Below are 13,209 nucleotides of genomic sequence, written 5' to 3' on the forward strand. Positions count from 1 at the left end.
TCATTCAAAGAAATACTAAAGTGTGGCCCAAACACCAGAAAAAAAAGAAACTAACAAAAAATGCTCGTGAGAGTCCCAGATGTTGGACTTAGGAGTCAAATACCACAAAACAGTTATTATAAATATGTTCAAAGAATTAAAGGAAACTATGCTTTAAGCATAAAAGGAAGGTAAGATGACAATGTGTGCATTAGCCACTAAGGTAGACATGGGGGCCCTAAACAATAGTCATTTATTTTTGCACAGTTCTGAGGGTTAGAAGGCCAAGATCAAAGTGTTGTCAAGATTGGTTTCTGCTGAGCCTTTTTTTCCTAACTTGTAGATGGCTGCTGACTCACATCACCTCTTCTCTGTGACAGGAGAGAGAGAGAGAAAAAGAGAGAGAGCACACAAGTGAGCACTCTTTGGTGTCTCCTTCTCTAGTTATAGGACATCAGTGTTATCAAAAAAGGACCCTACCCTTATAACCTCATTTAATCTTAATTACCTCTCTAAAGGCCCTAATTCTAAATACATTCACATTGAAGGTTATGGCTTCAAATTTTAAATTATGGGAGGGAACACAGCTCAGTTTGTAACCATGTCTTAACAAATAGAGAATATCAACAAAAAGAAATTATTAACAAAGGACATAACTGAGAACTATGGTCTTGAAAAGTACAGTAACTGCAAAGAAAAATACACAAGAGTGGTTCAATAGTAGATATAAACTATCAGAAGAAAGAATCAGAACAGTTGCAGTAAGGGAAATACTAGAAGATAGGTGGTGAGAGAAGAGAGAAGAAACATATTTGAAGAAATAATAGCTAAAGTATTTCTGATGTGTATTAATCTACACATCCAAACTCAATAAAATCCAAGTATAATAAATACAAAGAAATCTACAAGGAGACCATATATCGCATATTCTCATTCATAACTGGCTGTCAGGAAGGAGGGAGGGAGAGAAGGAGAGAAGAATGAAGGAATGAAGGAAAGAAAGAAAGAAAAGACCACAACAATACATTGAACTTTCAGAAGGAGAGAACAAAGCTAAGGGTACTAGAGAGTGGGGAGAGGGAAGGAGTGGATTTGGGAAGTGATAGGTTGGGAAAGGGCATAAAGAAATGTCACAATTTGTAAGAATAAATAGGCTAATAATAAATAAAAATGGAAAATAAAATATTGAAAGAGAATATATTGAAAGCAGGAAGAGAAAAACAACACATCCTTTAAAAAGGAGGCCCAGTGAGATTAACAACTGACTTTTAGTGTCAGATACTATAAAGTTCAGAAGGCAATGGGATGGCATATTCAAAGTGTTGAAAGAAAAAACAGTCAATCAAGAACATTACATGGGACAAAACTTTTTTAAAAAGATAAAGAGGACCCTAACAAAATAAAAATTTAGAGAATTTGTTGCTGCGCAACCTGCTTTACAAGAAACACTAAGAACGTTCTTTGGGGTGAAATTAAGTTACCTCACACAATAATTAGAATCCATACAAAATGCTAATGATAAAGAGAAAATAAATTTATCTACCATCCCAAGAAAGAAACAAACATAGAAGACAAAAAGTAAATCAGAAAGAAAGGAATAAAAGATATTTAAAACATCCAAAAAAAAAAAATCAATAAAAAGCCAGGAGTAAATCAACACCTTTCAATAATAAATCTTAATGTAAAAGGATTGAATTCCCCACTTGAAAGACAGACTGACTAATTGGATTAAAAAGATGGACACAACACCGCAACCACCTGACCTGTCCCCAGCCCAGGTGACTGTGATTGCATGCTGACCAGAGAGGTGGCCCCTCCAGAAGGCCTGAGACCCATGGCAACCATGTGTCCTGCGGCACAGCGTGACCATGCAGGAAGTCCCTGCCCACCACCACTTCCAGACCCTGTCCCCAGCCAGGGTGAGTGCAGGAGAGCACCGACCAGAGAGGTGCCCCACCAGAGAGGCCCAAGACCCGCGGTGACCATGTACCCCAATATGCCAGCATGACCGAGCAGGCACTGAGGCAGCCATGCCAAATTGGCAGTCCCAGCCCAGCATGATCTGAGCCAGGCAATAGTGTCAAACCAGAGGATTGTGAACTCCCTTCTCACAATGACTAAACACCAAAGGAAAGATATTGGAAATGTGAAAAATCAAGAAAGTACACCTCCAAAGGGTAATAACTCTCAAGCTCTAGATCCTATAGAACAAAAAGCCCTTGAAATGTCTGACAAGGAATTTTGAGTGATAATTCTAAGGAAACTAAATGAGATATAAGAAAATTCAGCTAGACAACACAATGAAATGAGGAAAAGTATACAGGACCTGAAAGAAGAAATGTACAAAGAAATCAATGCCCTGAAAAAGAATGTAGCAGAGCTTGCCAAGGAGAAAAATTCACTCAATGAAATAAAAAACACAACAGAGAGTTTCACCATCAGGCTTGCTGAAGCAGAAGAGAGAACTTCTGACCTTGAAGATAGGCTGTTTGAAATAACACAGGTGGACAAAAAAAAAAAAAAAAAAAAAGAAGGAAAGAATTAAAAACACTGATGAAAATCTAAGAGAGATATCAGACAACATTAAGCACTCAAATATCCGAGTCATGGGTATTCAAGAAGGGGAGGAAAAAGGAGATTGCATTGAAAACATATTCCACAAAATAGTGGCAGAAAACTTCCCAGGTATAGGAAAAGACACAGATCTTCAGATTCAGGAAGCTCAAAGATCCCCAAACATATTCAACCCAAAAAGGTCTTTTCCAAGACATGTTATAGTCAAACTGGCAAAACTCAAAGACAAAGAGAAAAATCTTAAAAGCTGCAAGAGGGAAGTGTCAAGTCACCTATGAGGGAGCCCCAATCAGACTAACATCAGACTTTTCATCACAAACCCTAAAAGCCAGAAAGGAATGGGATGATATATTCTAAATACTAAAAGACAGAGATTTGCAGCCAAGAATACTCTACTCTGCAAGACTATCCTGCCAAAGTGAAGGGCAAATAGTATATTTCTCAGACAAACGAAAACTGTGGGGGTTCACTACCACACAACCACCCTTACAAGAAATTCTCAAGGGAGTACTGGGTTTGGTACCTGAAAAATAACTACCACTGCCAAAAAATCTAAAGAAAAATCAAAACCGACTAGTAAAATAAAAATGCCAAAAATGAGTTTATCTACAACCCAAGGAACCAACAAATACAGAAGACAAACAGTAAATCAGAAAGAAAGGAACAAAAGACACTTAAAACATCCAAACAAAAATCAATAAATGCTAGGAATAAATCAACACTTTTCAATAACAACTCTTAATGTAAAAGGATTAAATTCTCCACTCAAAAGACACAGACTGACTGGATTAAAAAGGAGGACCCAACTATATGCTGCCTTGAAGAGACTCACCGCACCTATAAAGACACACACACATAGACTAAGAGTGAAAGGATGGAAAAAATATACCATGCAAATAGAAATGAAAAATGAGCTGGATGAGCTATATTTATTTCTGGTAAAATAGATTTTAAAATAAAAACCATAAAAAAAAGATAAAGAGGGCCACTACATAATGATAAGAGGATTCATCCAACAAGAAGACATAAACATCATAAATATATTTGCACCCTATGTTCGAGCAGACAGATTTATAAAGCAAACTCTATTAGACCTAAAGAAGGAGATAGACATTAATACCATAATAGCAGGGGACCTAAATACCCCACTATAAATATTGGACTGATCATCTAGGCAAAGAATCAGCAGAGAATCACAAGATCTAAACAACACTCTAGACCAATTGGACTTGGCAGATATCTACAGAACATTCCATCAAACAACCTCAGATTATTCATTCTTCTCATCAACACATGGATCATTCTCCAGGATAGATCACATGTTAGGTCACAAATCAAGTCTGAACAAATTCCATAAAATTGGAATTATTCCATGTATTTTTTCAGATCACAATGGATTAAAATTAGAAGTCAATAACAAATGCAATTCTGGAAGCTATACAAACTCTTGGAAATTAAACAGCATTCTACTTAATGACATATGTGTCCAAGAAGAAATTAAACAAGAAATCAAAAAATTTATTGAAACAAAGGAAAATGATACACCATACCAAAACCTGTGGGATACTGCAAAAACAGTACTAAGGGGGAAATTTATCATATTAAATGCTTACTTCAGAAGAATGGAAAGATGGCAAGTAAACAACTTAGTACTTCACCTTAAGGAACTAGAAAAACAAGAACAATCCCAACGCAATGTTAGCAGATGGAAAGAAATCATTAAGATCAGAGCAGAACTTAATGAAATTGTAACCCAAAAAATGACAGAAAAGATCAATGAATCAAAAAGTTGGTTTTTTTGAAAAGATAAATAGAATTGGCAAACCAATAGCACAGCTAACTAAAAAAAGGAGAGAGAAGACCCAAATAACAAAAATTAGAAATGAAAAAGGTGATATTACAACTGATACCTCAGAAATACAAGAAATCATTAGTGACAACTATAAGCAACTATATGCCACAAATTTGAAAATCTGGAGGAAATGGATACATTTCTGGACACACACAAACAACCAAAACTGAGCAAGATGATGTAGGAAATCTGAACAGACCAATAACAATAAAAGAGATTGAAGGTGTTATCAGAAGGCTCCCAACAAAGAAAAGCCCAGGACCAGATTGGCTCAGAGTAGAATTCTACCAAACATTTAAAGAAGATTTGACACCAATTCTCTACAAACTATTCCAAAAGATAGAAACAGAGGCAATTCTCCCAAACTCATTCTACGAAGCAAACATCACCCTGATAACAAAACCAGATAAAGATACAACAAAAAAAGAAAAGTACAGGCCAATATCCTTGATGCATATAGAAGCAAAAATCCTCAATAAAATCCTAGCTAACAGAATACAACAACACATATGGAAAATTATACACCATGATCAAGTGGGATTCATCCCAGGGATGCAAGGTTGGTTCAACATATGCAAATCAATAAATGTGATACACCATATCAATAAAATCAAACACAAGGACCATATGATCATCTCTATAGATGCTGAAAAAGCTTTTGACAAAATTCAACACTCGTTCATGATAAAGACTCTCTACAAGTTAGTTATAGGTGGAAAGTATCTCAAAATAATTAAAGCCATATATGATAAACTCACTGCCAATATCATCCTGAATGGGGAAAAGCTGAAAGCTTTTCCATTAAGAACAGGAATAGACAAAGATGCCCACTCTCATCACTCCTATTCAACATAGTGTTGGAAGTACTAGCCAGAGCAATCAGAGAAGAGAAGGAAATAAAGGGCATCCAGATTGGAAAAGATGAAGTCAAACTGACTCTATTTGCAGATGACATGATCCTATATATCAAACAGCATAAAACCTCTACAAAAAACTCTTGGAGTTGGTAAATGATTTCAGCCTAGTTGCAGAATACAAAATCTACACACACAAATCAGTAGCATTTCTATTCTCCAAAAGTGAACATGCAGAAAGAGAAATCATGTAGCTAGCCCATTTACAATAGACACCAAAAAAAAAAAAAAAAATTTAGGAATAAAGTTAACCAAGGATGTGAAAAATCTCTATGAGGAGAATGAAAAACCACTGTTGGGGAGAAATTAAAGATGACACAAGAGGATGGAAAGATATTCCATGCTCTTTGGTTGGAAGAATCAACATTGTGAAAATGTCCGTACCACCTGATGGAGTTTGGATGTGTTGTCCCCTCCAAAACTCATGTGGAAATTTGATCTCCAATGTGGCAGTGTTGGAAACTGATTGAGTAATGGGGGCAGATCCCTCATGAATGGATTAATGGTCTCCCTGGGGGAGGAGGGGTAGTGAGGGAGTTCTCACTCTGTTAGTTCCTGTGAGAGCTGATTGTTTAAGGGACCCTAGCACCTCTTCTCTGTGTCTGTCTTGCTTCCTCTGTCTTGCTCCCTCTGTCTTGCTTCCTCTCACCATGTGATCTGCTTGTACCCACCAGCTGCCTGCCACTTTCTGCCATGAATAGAAGCAGCCTGAGGCCCAGGCCAGATGCAACCATCCCAGAATTGTAAGCCAAATAAACCACTTTTCTTTATAAATTACCCAGTCTCGGGTATTCTGTTATAGCAACACAAAATGGACTAAATCACTACCCAAAATGATATACAAATTAAATCCAATCGCCATCAAAATTTTAATGACATTTTCCTAAGAAATGGAAAAAAACTATCCAGACATTAATATGGAATAACAAAAGACCCTGAATAGCCAAAGCAATCCTGAGCAAAAATGAAAAAATAAAGCTGGAGGCATAACACTACCTGACTTTAAACTATGCTACAAAGCTGTAATAATCAAAACAGCATGGTACTGGCATAGAATAGACACACTGATCAATGGAACAGAATAGAGATTCCAGAAATCAACCCACACACCTACAGACATCTGATCTTTGACAAAGGCACTAAGCCTATACATTGGGGAATAGATTGCCTCTTCAGCAAATGGTGCTGGGATGACTGGATATTCATATGTAGGAGAATGAAACTAGGCCAATACCTCTCACCATGTACCAAAATCAACTCAAGATGGATTAAAGAATTAAATATACACCCTGAAACAATAAAACTTCTTGAAGAAAACATAGGAGAAACACTTTAGGAAGTAGGGCTGGGTACAGACTTCATGAATATGACCCCATAAGCACAGGCAATGAAAGGAAAAATAAGCAACTGGGATTATATCTAACTAAAAAACTTCTGCACAGCAAAAGAATCAATTAACAGAGTGAAAAGACAACCAACGAGTGGGAGAAAATATTTGCAAAATATATATCTGACAAAGAATATTGAGAATATACAAGGAACTGAAACAACTTTACAACAAAAAACAAGTAACCCAATTTTAAAATGGGCAAAGGAGCTTAGTAGGCCTTTCTCAAAGGCAGATATATGAATGGCCAACAGACACATGAAAAAATGCCCAACATCACTCAGCATTTGGGAAATGCAAATCAAAACCACATTGAGATACCATCTCACTCTAGTTAGGATGGCTAATATCCAAAGACTGTTAATGATAAAAGCTGGTGAAGTTGTGGAGAAAAAGGACTCTCATATACTGTTGGTGGGACTGCAAAATGTTGCAGGCTCTATGGAAAATGGTATGAAGGTTCCTTAACCAATTTCAGAAATAGCTACCATATGACCCAGCTATTCCACTGCTGGAAATATACCCAGAGGAATGGGAATAACCAAGTTGAAGGTATACCTGTTCTCCAATGTTCATTGCAGCACTATTTACAATAGCTAAGAGTTGGAACCAGCTCAAATGTCAATCAGATGAGTGGTTATGGAAAATGTGGTATATCTACACAATGGAATATTCCTTTGCTGTAAAAAAGAATGAAATACTGCCATTTGCAACAACGTGGATGGACCTAGAGAAGCTTATATCAAGTAAAACTAGTCAGGCACAAAAAGAGAAATATCACATGTTTTCACTTTTTTGTGGGAACTAAAAATAAGTAAATAAATAAATAAATACACAAATAAACTTGGGAGGTGGGGGAGAAGACACAACAATCACAATTTCCTTGAAGTTTTTATGGCAAACGAACAGATATGAGGTTGTTAGGAGGGGGGAGGAAGGTTTCGGTAATGGGCCACAATAATAAACCACATTGTGTATTGACAAAATAAAATTAAATTAAAAATAGAAAAGGACCCAACAATGTGCTGCCTTCAAGAGACTCACTTCACCTGTAACAACACATGTAGACTAAGAGTGAAAGGATGAAAAAGATATAACATGCACATAGAAATGAAAATGAGCTGGAGTAGCTATTCTTATATCAGATAAAATAGACTTTAAACCAAAAACCATAAAAAAAGATAATCAAGGCCACTATATAATGACAAAAGGATCTTACCAGCAGGAAGACATAACAATCATAAATAAACATGCACCCAACATTGGAGCAGCCAGATTTATAAAGTAAACACTATTAGACCTAAAGAAAGTATAGACACTAGTACCATAATAATGGGGGACCTGAAACCCTGCTCTCAACATCAGACAGATATCTAGGCAAAAAATCAAAAGAGAAACACAAGATCTAAACAACACTTTGGACCAATTGGACTTGGCAGATATCTACAAAACATTTCATCCAACAACCTCAGAATATTCATTCCTCTCATCAGCACATGGAACAGTCTCCAGGACAGACCACATGTTAGGTCACAAATCAAGTCTCAACAAATTCAAAAACTTTGGAATTATTCCATGTAGTTTTTCAGACCACGATGATTTAAAACTATAAATCAATACAAACCTCTGGAAAGTATACAAATACATGGAAAGGAAATGTCATTCTACTTAATGACATATGAATCCAAGATGAAATTAAACAGGAAATCAAAAAGTTTATTGAAAATAATGACACATCATACCAAAACCTGTCAGATACTGCAAAAGCAGTACTAAAAGGGAAATCTATTGCATTAAATGCTTACTTCAGAAGAATGGAAAGGTGGCACATAAACAACATAGTACTTCACCATAAAGAATTAGAAAAACAAGAATAATCCAAACCCAAAGATAGTAGCCAAAAAGAAATAAAGTCAGAGCAGAACTGAATGAAATAGAAACCCCAAAAATCATACAATCAGATCAATGAAACAAAAAGTTGGTTTTTTGAAAAGATAAATAAAATTGACAAAGCATTAGCAAGGCTAACTAAAAAAAGAGGATAGAAGACACAAACAATAAAAATTAGAAATGAAAAAGGTGATATTACAACCCATACCTCAGAAATACGAGAAATCATTAGAGACAACTATAAATAACTATACACCAACAAATTTGAAAATCTGGAGGAAATGGGTAAATTTCTGGATGCAAACAAACTACCAACACTGAGTCAAGACATAGAAAATCTGAACAAATCAGTAACAATCAAAGAGATAGAAGCTGTTATCAGCAGTCTCCCAACAAAGAAAAGCCCAGGACCAGATGCGTTCACTGCAGAATTATACCAAACCTTTAAAGAAGAATTAATAGCAATTCTGTACAAACTATTCCAAAAAATTGAAACAGAGGCTATTCTTCCAAACTAATTCTATGAGGTGAACATCACCCTGATAACAAACCCAGACAAAGATATAACAAAAAAAGAAAACTACAGGCCGCTATCTTTGATGAATATAAATGCAAAAATTCTGAATAAAATACTAGCTAGTAGAATACATCAACACATGCATAAAATTAGACACCATGATGAAGTGGCATTCATCTGAGGGATGCAGGGTTGGTTCAACATACACAAATTAATAAATGTGATACACCAAATGAAAAATATGAAAGACAAAAATCATATGATCATCTCTATACATGCTGAAAAAGCATTTGACAAAATTCAAATTTTTTCATCATAATGACTCTCTATGAATTTGGTATAGAAAGAAATAATCTCAACACAATTATAAAGCCATATACGACAAACCCACTGCCAACATCATCCTGAATGGGGAAAAGTTGAAAGCTTTTCCATTAAGAACAGGAACTAGACAAGGATGTGCACTCTCACCACTCCTATTCAACATAGTGTTGGAAGTACTAGCCAGAGAATTCAGGGAAGAGAAGTAAATAAAGGGCATCCAGATTGCAAAAGATGAAGTCAAATTGTCCCTGTTTGCAGATGATATAATTCTATATATAGAACAGCCTAAAGACTCTTTACAAAAACCCTTGGAGTTGATAATTAATTTCAGCAAAGTTGCAGGATAAAAAGTCAACATGCAGAAATCACTAGCATTCTATACTACAAAAATAAAGTGGCAGGAAAAGAAATTAAGAAAGCTAGGCCATTTACAATAGTCACTAAAAAAGTAAAACACCTAGGAATAAAGTTAACCAAGGATATAAAAAATCTCTATGAGGAGAATGACAAACCACTGTTGGGAGAAATTAAAGAGGACACAAGTGAATGGAAAGATATCCCATGCTCTTGGATTGGAAGAATTAACATTGTGAAAATGTCCATACTACCAAAAGTGATCTACAGATTCAACACAATCCCCATAAAAATTCCAATGACATTTTTCTCTGAAGTGGAAAAAACAATTATAACATTCGTATGAAATAACAAAAAACCACAAATAGCCAAAGCAATTCTGAGCAAAAAAATAAAGCTGGAGGCATGACACTGCCTGACTTTAAACTATACTACAAAGCTATAGTAAACAAAACAGCATGGTACTGGCATAAAAACAAACACACAGATCAATGGAACAGAATAAGGAATCCGGAAATCAACCCATATGCCTACAGCCATCTGATCTTTAACAAAGGCACTGAGACTACACACTGGAGAAGAGACTGCCTCTTCAGTAAATGGTGCTGTGAAAATTGGATATTCATATGTAGGAGAATGAAACTAGACCTGTGCCTCTCACCATATACCAAAATCAACTCAAAATGGATTAAAGAATTAAATATACACCCTGAAACAATAAAACTCCCTAAAGAAAACATAGTGGAAACACTCCAGGAAGTAGGATTGGGTACAGACTTTTCTAGTATGACCCCAAAAACACAGGCAACCAAAGGAAAATAAACAAATAGGATTATATTAAACTAAAAAGCCTCTGCACTGCAAAAAAACACAAACAATTAACTGAGCAAAAAGACAACCAACAGAGTGGGAAAAAAATTTGAAAAACATACATCTGACAAAGGATTAATATCCAGAAGATACAAGGAACTCAAACAACGTAACAGCAATAAAACGTAACCCAATTAAAAAATGGACAAAGGAGCTGAATAGCCATTTCTCAAAGGAAGGTATACTAATGGCGAACAGACACAAGAAAAAATGCTCAACATCACTGAACATCTGGGAAATGCAAATCAAAACCACTTTGAGATACTGTCTCACTCCAGTTAGGATGGCTAATATCCAAAAGTGTAAGAATGATAAATGCTGATGAGGATGTGGGAAAAAAGGAACCTTCCTGCACTGTTGGTGGGACTGAAAAATGGTTCAGCCTTTATGGAAAATGGTTGGAGTTTCCTGAAACAATTACAGATAGATCTACCATATGACCCAGCTATTCCACAGCTAGGTATTTACCCAGAGGAGTGGAAATCATCATGTTGAAGGAATTCCTGTACTCCCATGTTTATTGTAGCACTATTTACAATAGCCAAGAGTTGGAACGAGCCTAAATGCCTGTCATCAGATGAGTGGATAAAGAAAATGTGGTATATCTACACAATGGAATTCTACTCTGCTATAAAAAAAAATACTACCATTCACAGCAATATGGATGGACTTAGAGAAAATTATATTAAGTGAAATAAACCAGGCACAGAAAGAGAAATATTCTATTTTCTCACTTACTTGTGGAAGCTAATAAAAATAAATAAATATACAAACAAATAAATGGGGGGTAAGAAAACACAACAATTCCTTGAACTTGTTAAGACAAGTGAACAGATAAGATTTTGATGGAGGGAGGGGAGGGGCGGAGAAGAAGAATTTGTAAAGGGACACGAAAATCAACTACATCGTGTTTTGATAAATTAAAATTTTTAAAAAAGAATCCATGCCAAATAGAACATAGGTAAAAGCAATTTCATAATTGCAAAACAGTGTATAAATGCATATTACAACTCCTTCTAATTGATTTATAATGCACTTGTATGAAACAATATATGTTTGGGCCTATAAGATATAGAAATATAACATATTGCACAATGTAACACAGAGGAAATGGTGGGAGCAATGATGTATTCAAGTAAGAAAATGACACCAGATGGTAACTCAAATCCACTGGAACAAAGGCAAAGAACCATATATTGTAAATGAGGAGGCTAATATAACAAACCCTGTGAGTAAGCACTTGCTCTTCTTTCTTTTCTCAGCTTATTTAAAAGATATTGAGTTATATAAAGAAGCAATTATGACAATTGTAAAAGTGTCTTTGATATACATGTTTTAATGCATGTAACAGTAGTGCAAAAATGCTATATAGTAGTAATGTTTCTGTACCTCAATGGAATTCGATAATCTTAAGTAGAATCTAAATTGGCTATATTGATAGCTACACAAATATGTGAGTATCTTAAAAACTGTTGAATTGGACCTTTTAAATAGGCATGTTGTATGGTATGTTATATATTTTATAAAAATATCTGAGTGGATTGAAGGCAGGCTGAGATTAAAAAAGAATTAAAGCACTGTGAGATTATTGTGAGGGAAGAAAGTTGTCAATCTTAGTAGATTATAAATTTCTTCAGCACATTCCTTTCTGTTTCTAATGTTTAATGGTATTTGTCCTAAAATTCTCTTCTTATTGCCTCCCTATTATCATAAGAATCTTTGCCTGCTCATTTGAAATAGACCATTCCTTTTTGCATATACCAGATAGAAAAAGAACCAGAGAGGCTAGAATATTTCTGTTAATATTCCCCTGTTTTGTGCAGTAACACAGTCTATTTACTTTCATAAAATATAGTCATGTACGTATGGAAAACACGTTCTGCCTAGTCTTATGTGTCTTGGTGCATTTTGGTAATGATGCCCCAGCTTGTCCACACTTTGGTTTAAGTCTCAGTGGTGGTATATTTTGGTTGCAAATGTTACACTGCAACTTTTGACATTTATTCATGAGCTCAGCCATTTCTTCAAAGTAAAACTGCCATCTATGGTGTCTGAGTCATTACGGGTTTCCTATGTCAGTTATATGCTCTGCTATAACCAACTTTCACTTACAAAACATCAGGTCCATTAATTGACCTAAGTGACCCAGCCCTTCTTCAATATGAATTCTCCTTTAATAACTTTAATATATTTTTTCTGCCATTCAACCTAGTTAGTAGTTTGTAAATTCAGCAAATACCCAAAACAAAACAGAACAAAAATATATATAAAAACTCAAGTGGAAAGGAATGCAATCCCAATGCTGGTAGTACTGGAAATTTGCCCATTTCATCCTCCTCAGCTACAAAGTCTACAAACTAGGCAGAGCTGATACACTTTTTCATACTCCAAAAAAATCATATTATTCTTCTACATTATTTACACGTATTTGATTTACAGCAACATAACCTAAAAGGAAGACATAAAATATTTCTGAACTAATCAAATTATTTCTGTTTCCCAGTAATTCTCTGTGACTGTGGATTTCATGGTTTAGAAATTGACCCAT

The 13,209-nt window shown here is 35.4% G+C and overlaps 1 protein-coding gene across 1 annotated transcript in view; it reads left to right on the forward strand.

The window, feature by feature from the left end:
* CCDC7 (coiled-coil domain containing 7) overlaps positions 1-13,209 on the forward strand; it is a 346,712-nt gene that overhangs the window by 316,934 nt on the left and 16,569 nt on the right. The gene's annotated exons all lie outside the window — the stretch shown is intronic.

The sequence above is a fragment of the Cynocephalus volans genome, chromosome 6 (assembly GCF_027409185.1).
Source record: "Cynocephalus volans isolate mCynVol1 chromosome 6, mCynVol1.pri, whole genome shotgun sequence".
NCBI classification, from domain to species: Eukaryota; Metazoa; Chordata; class Mammalia; order Dermoptera; family Cynocephalidae; genus Cynocephalus; species Cynocephalus volans.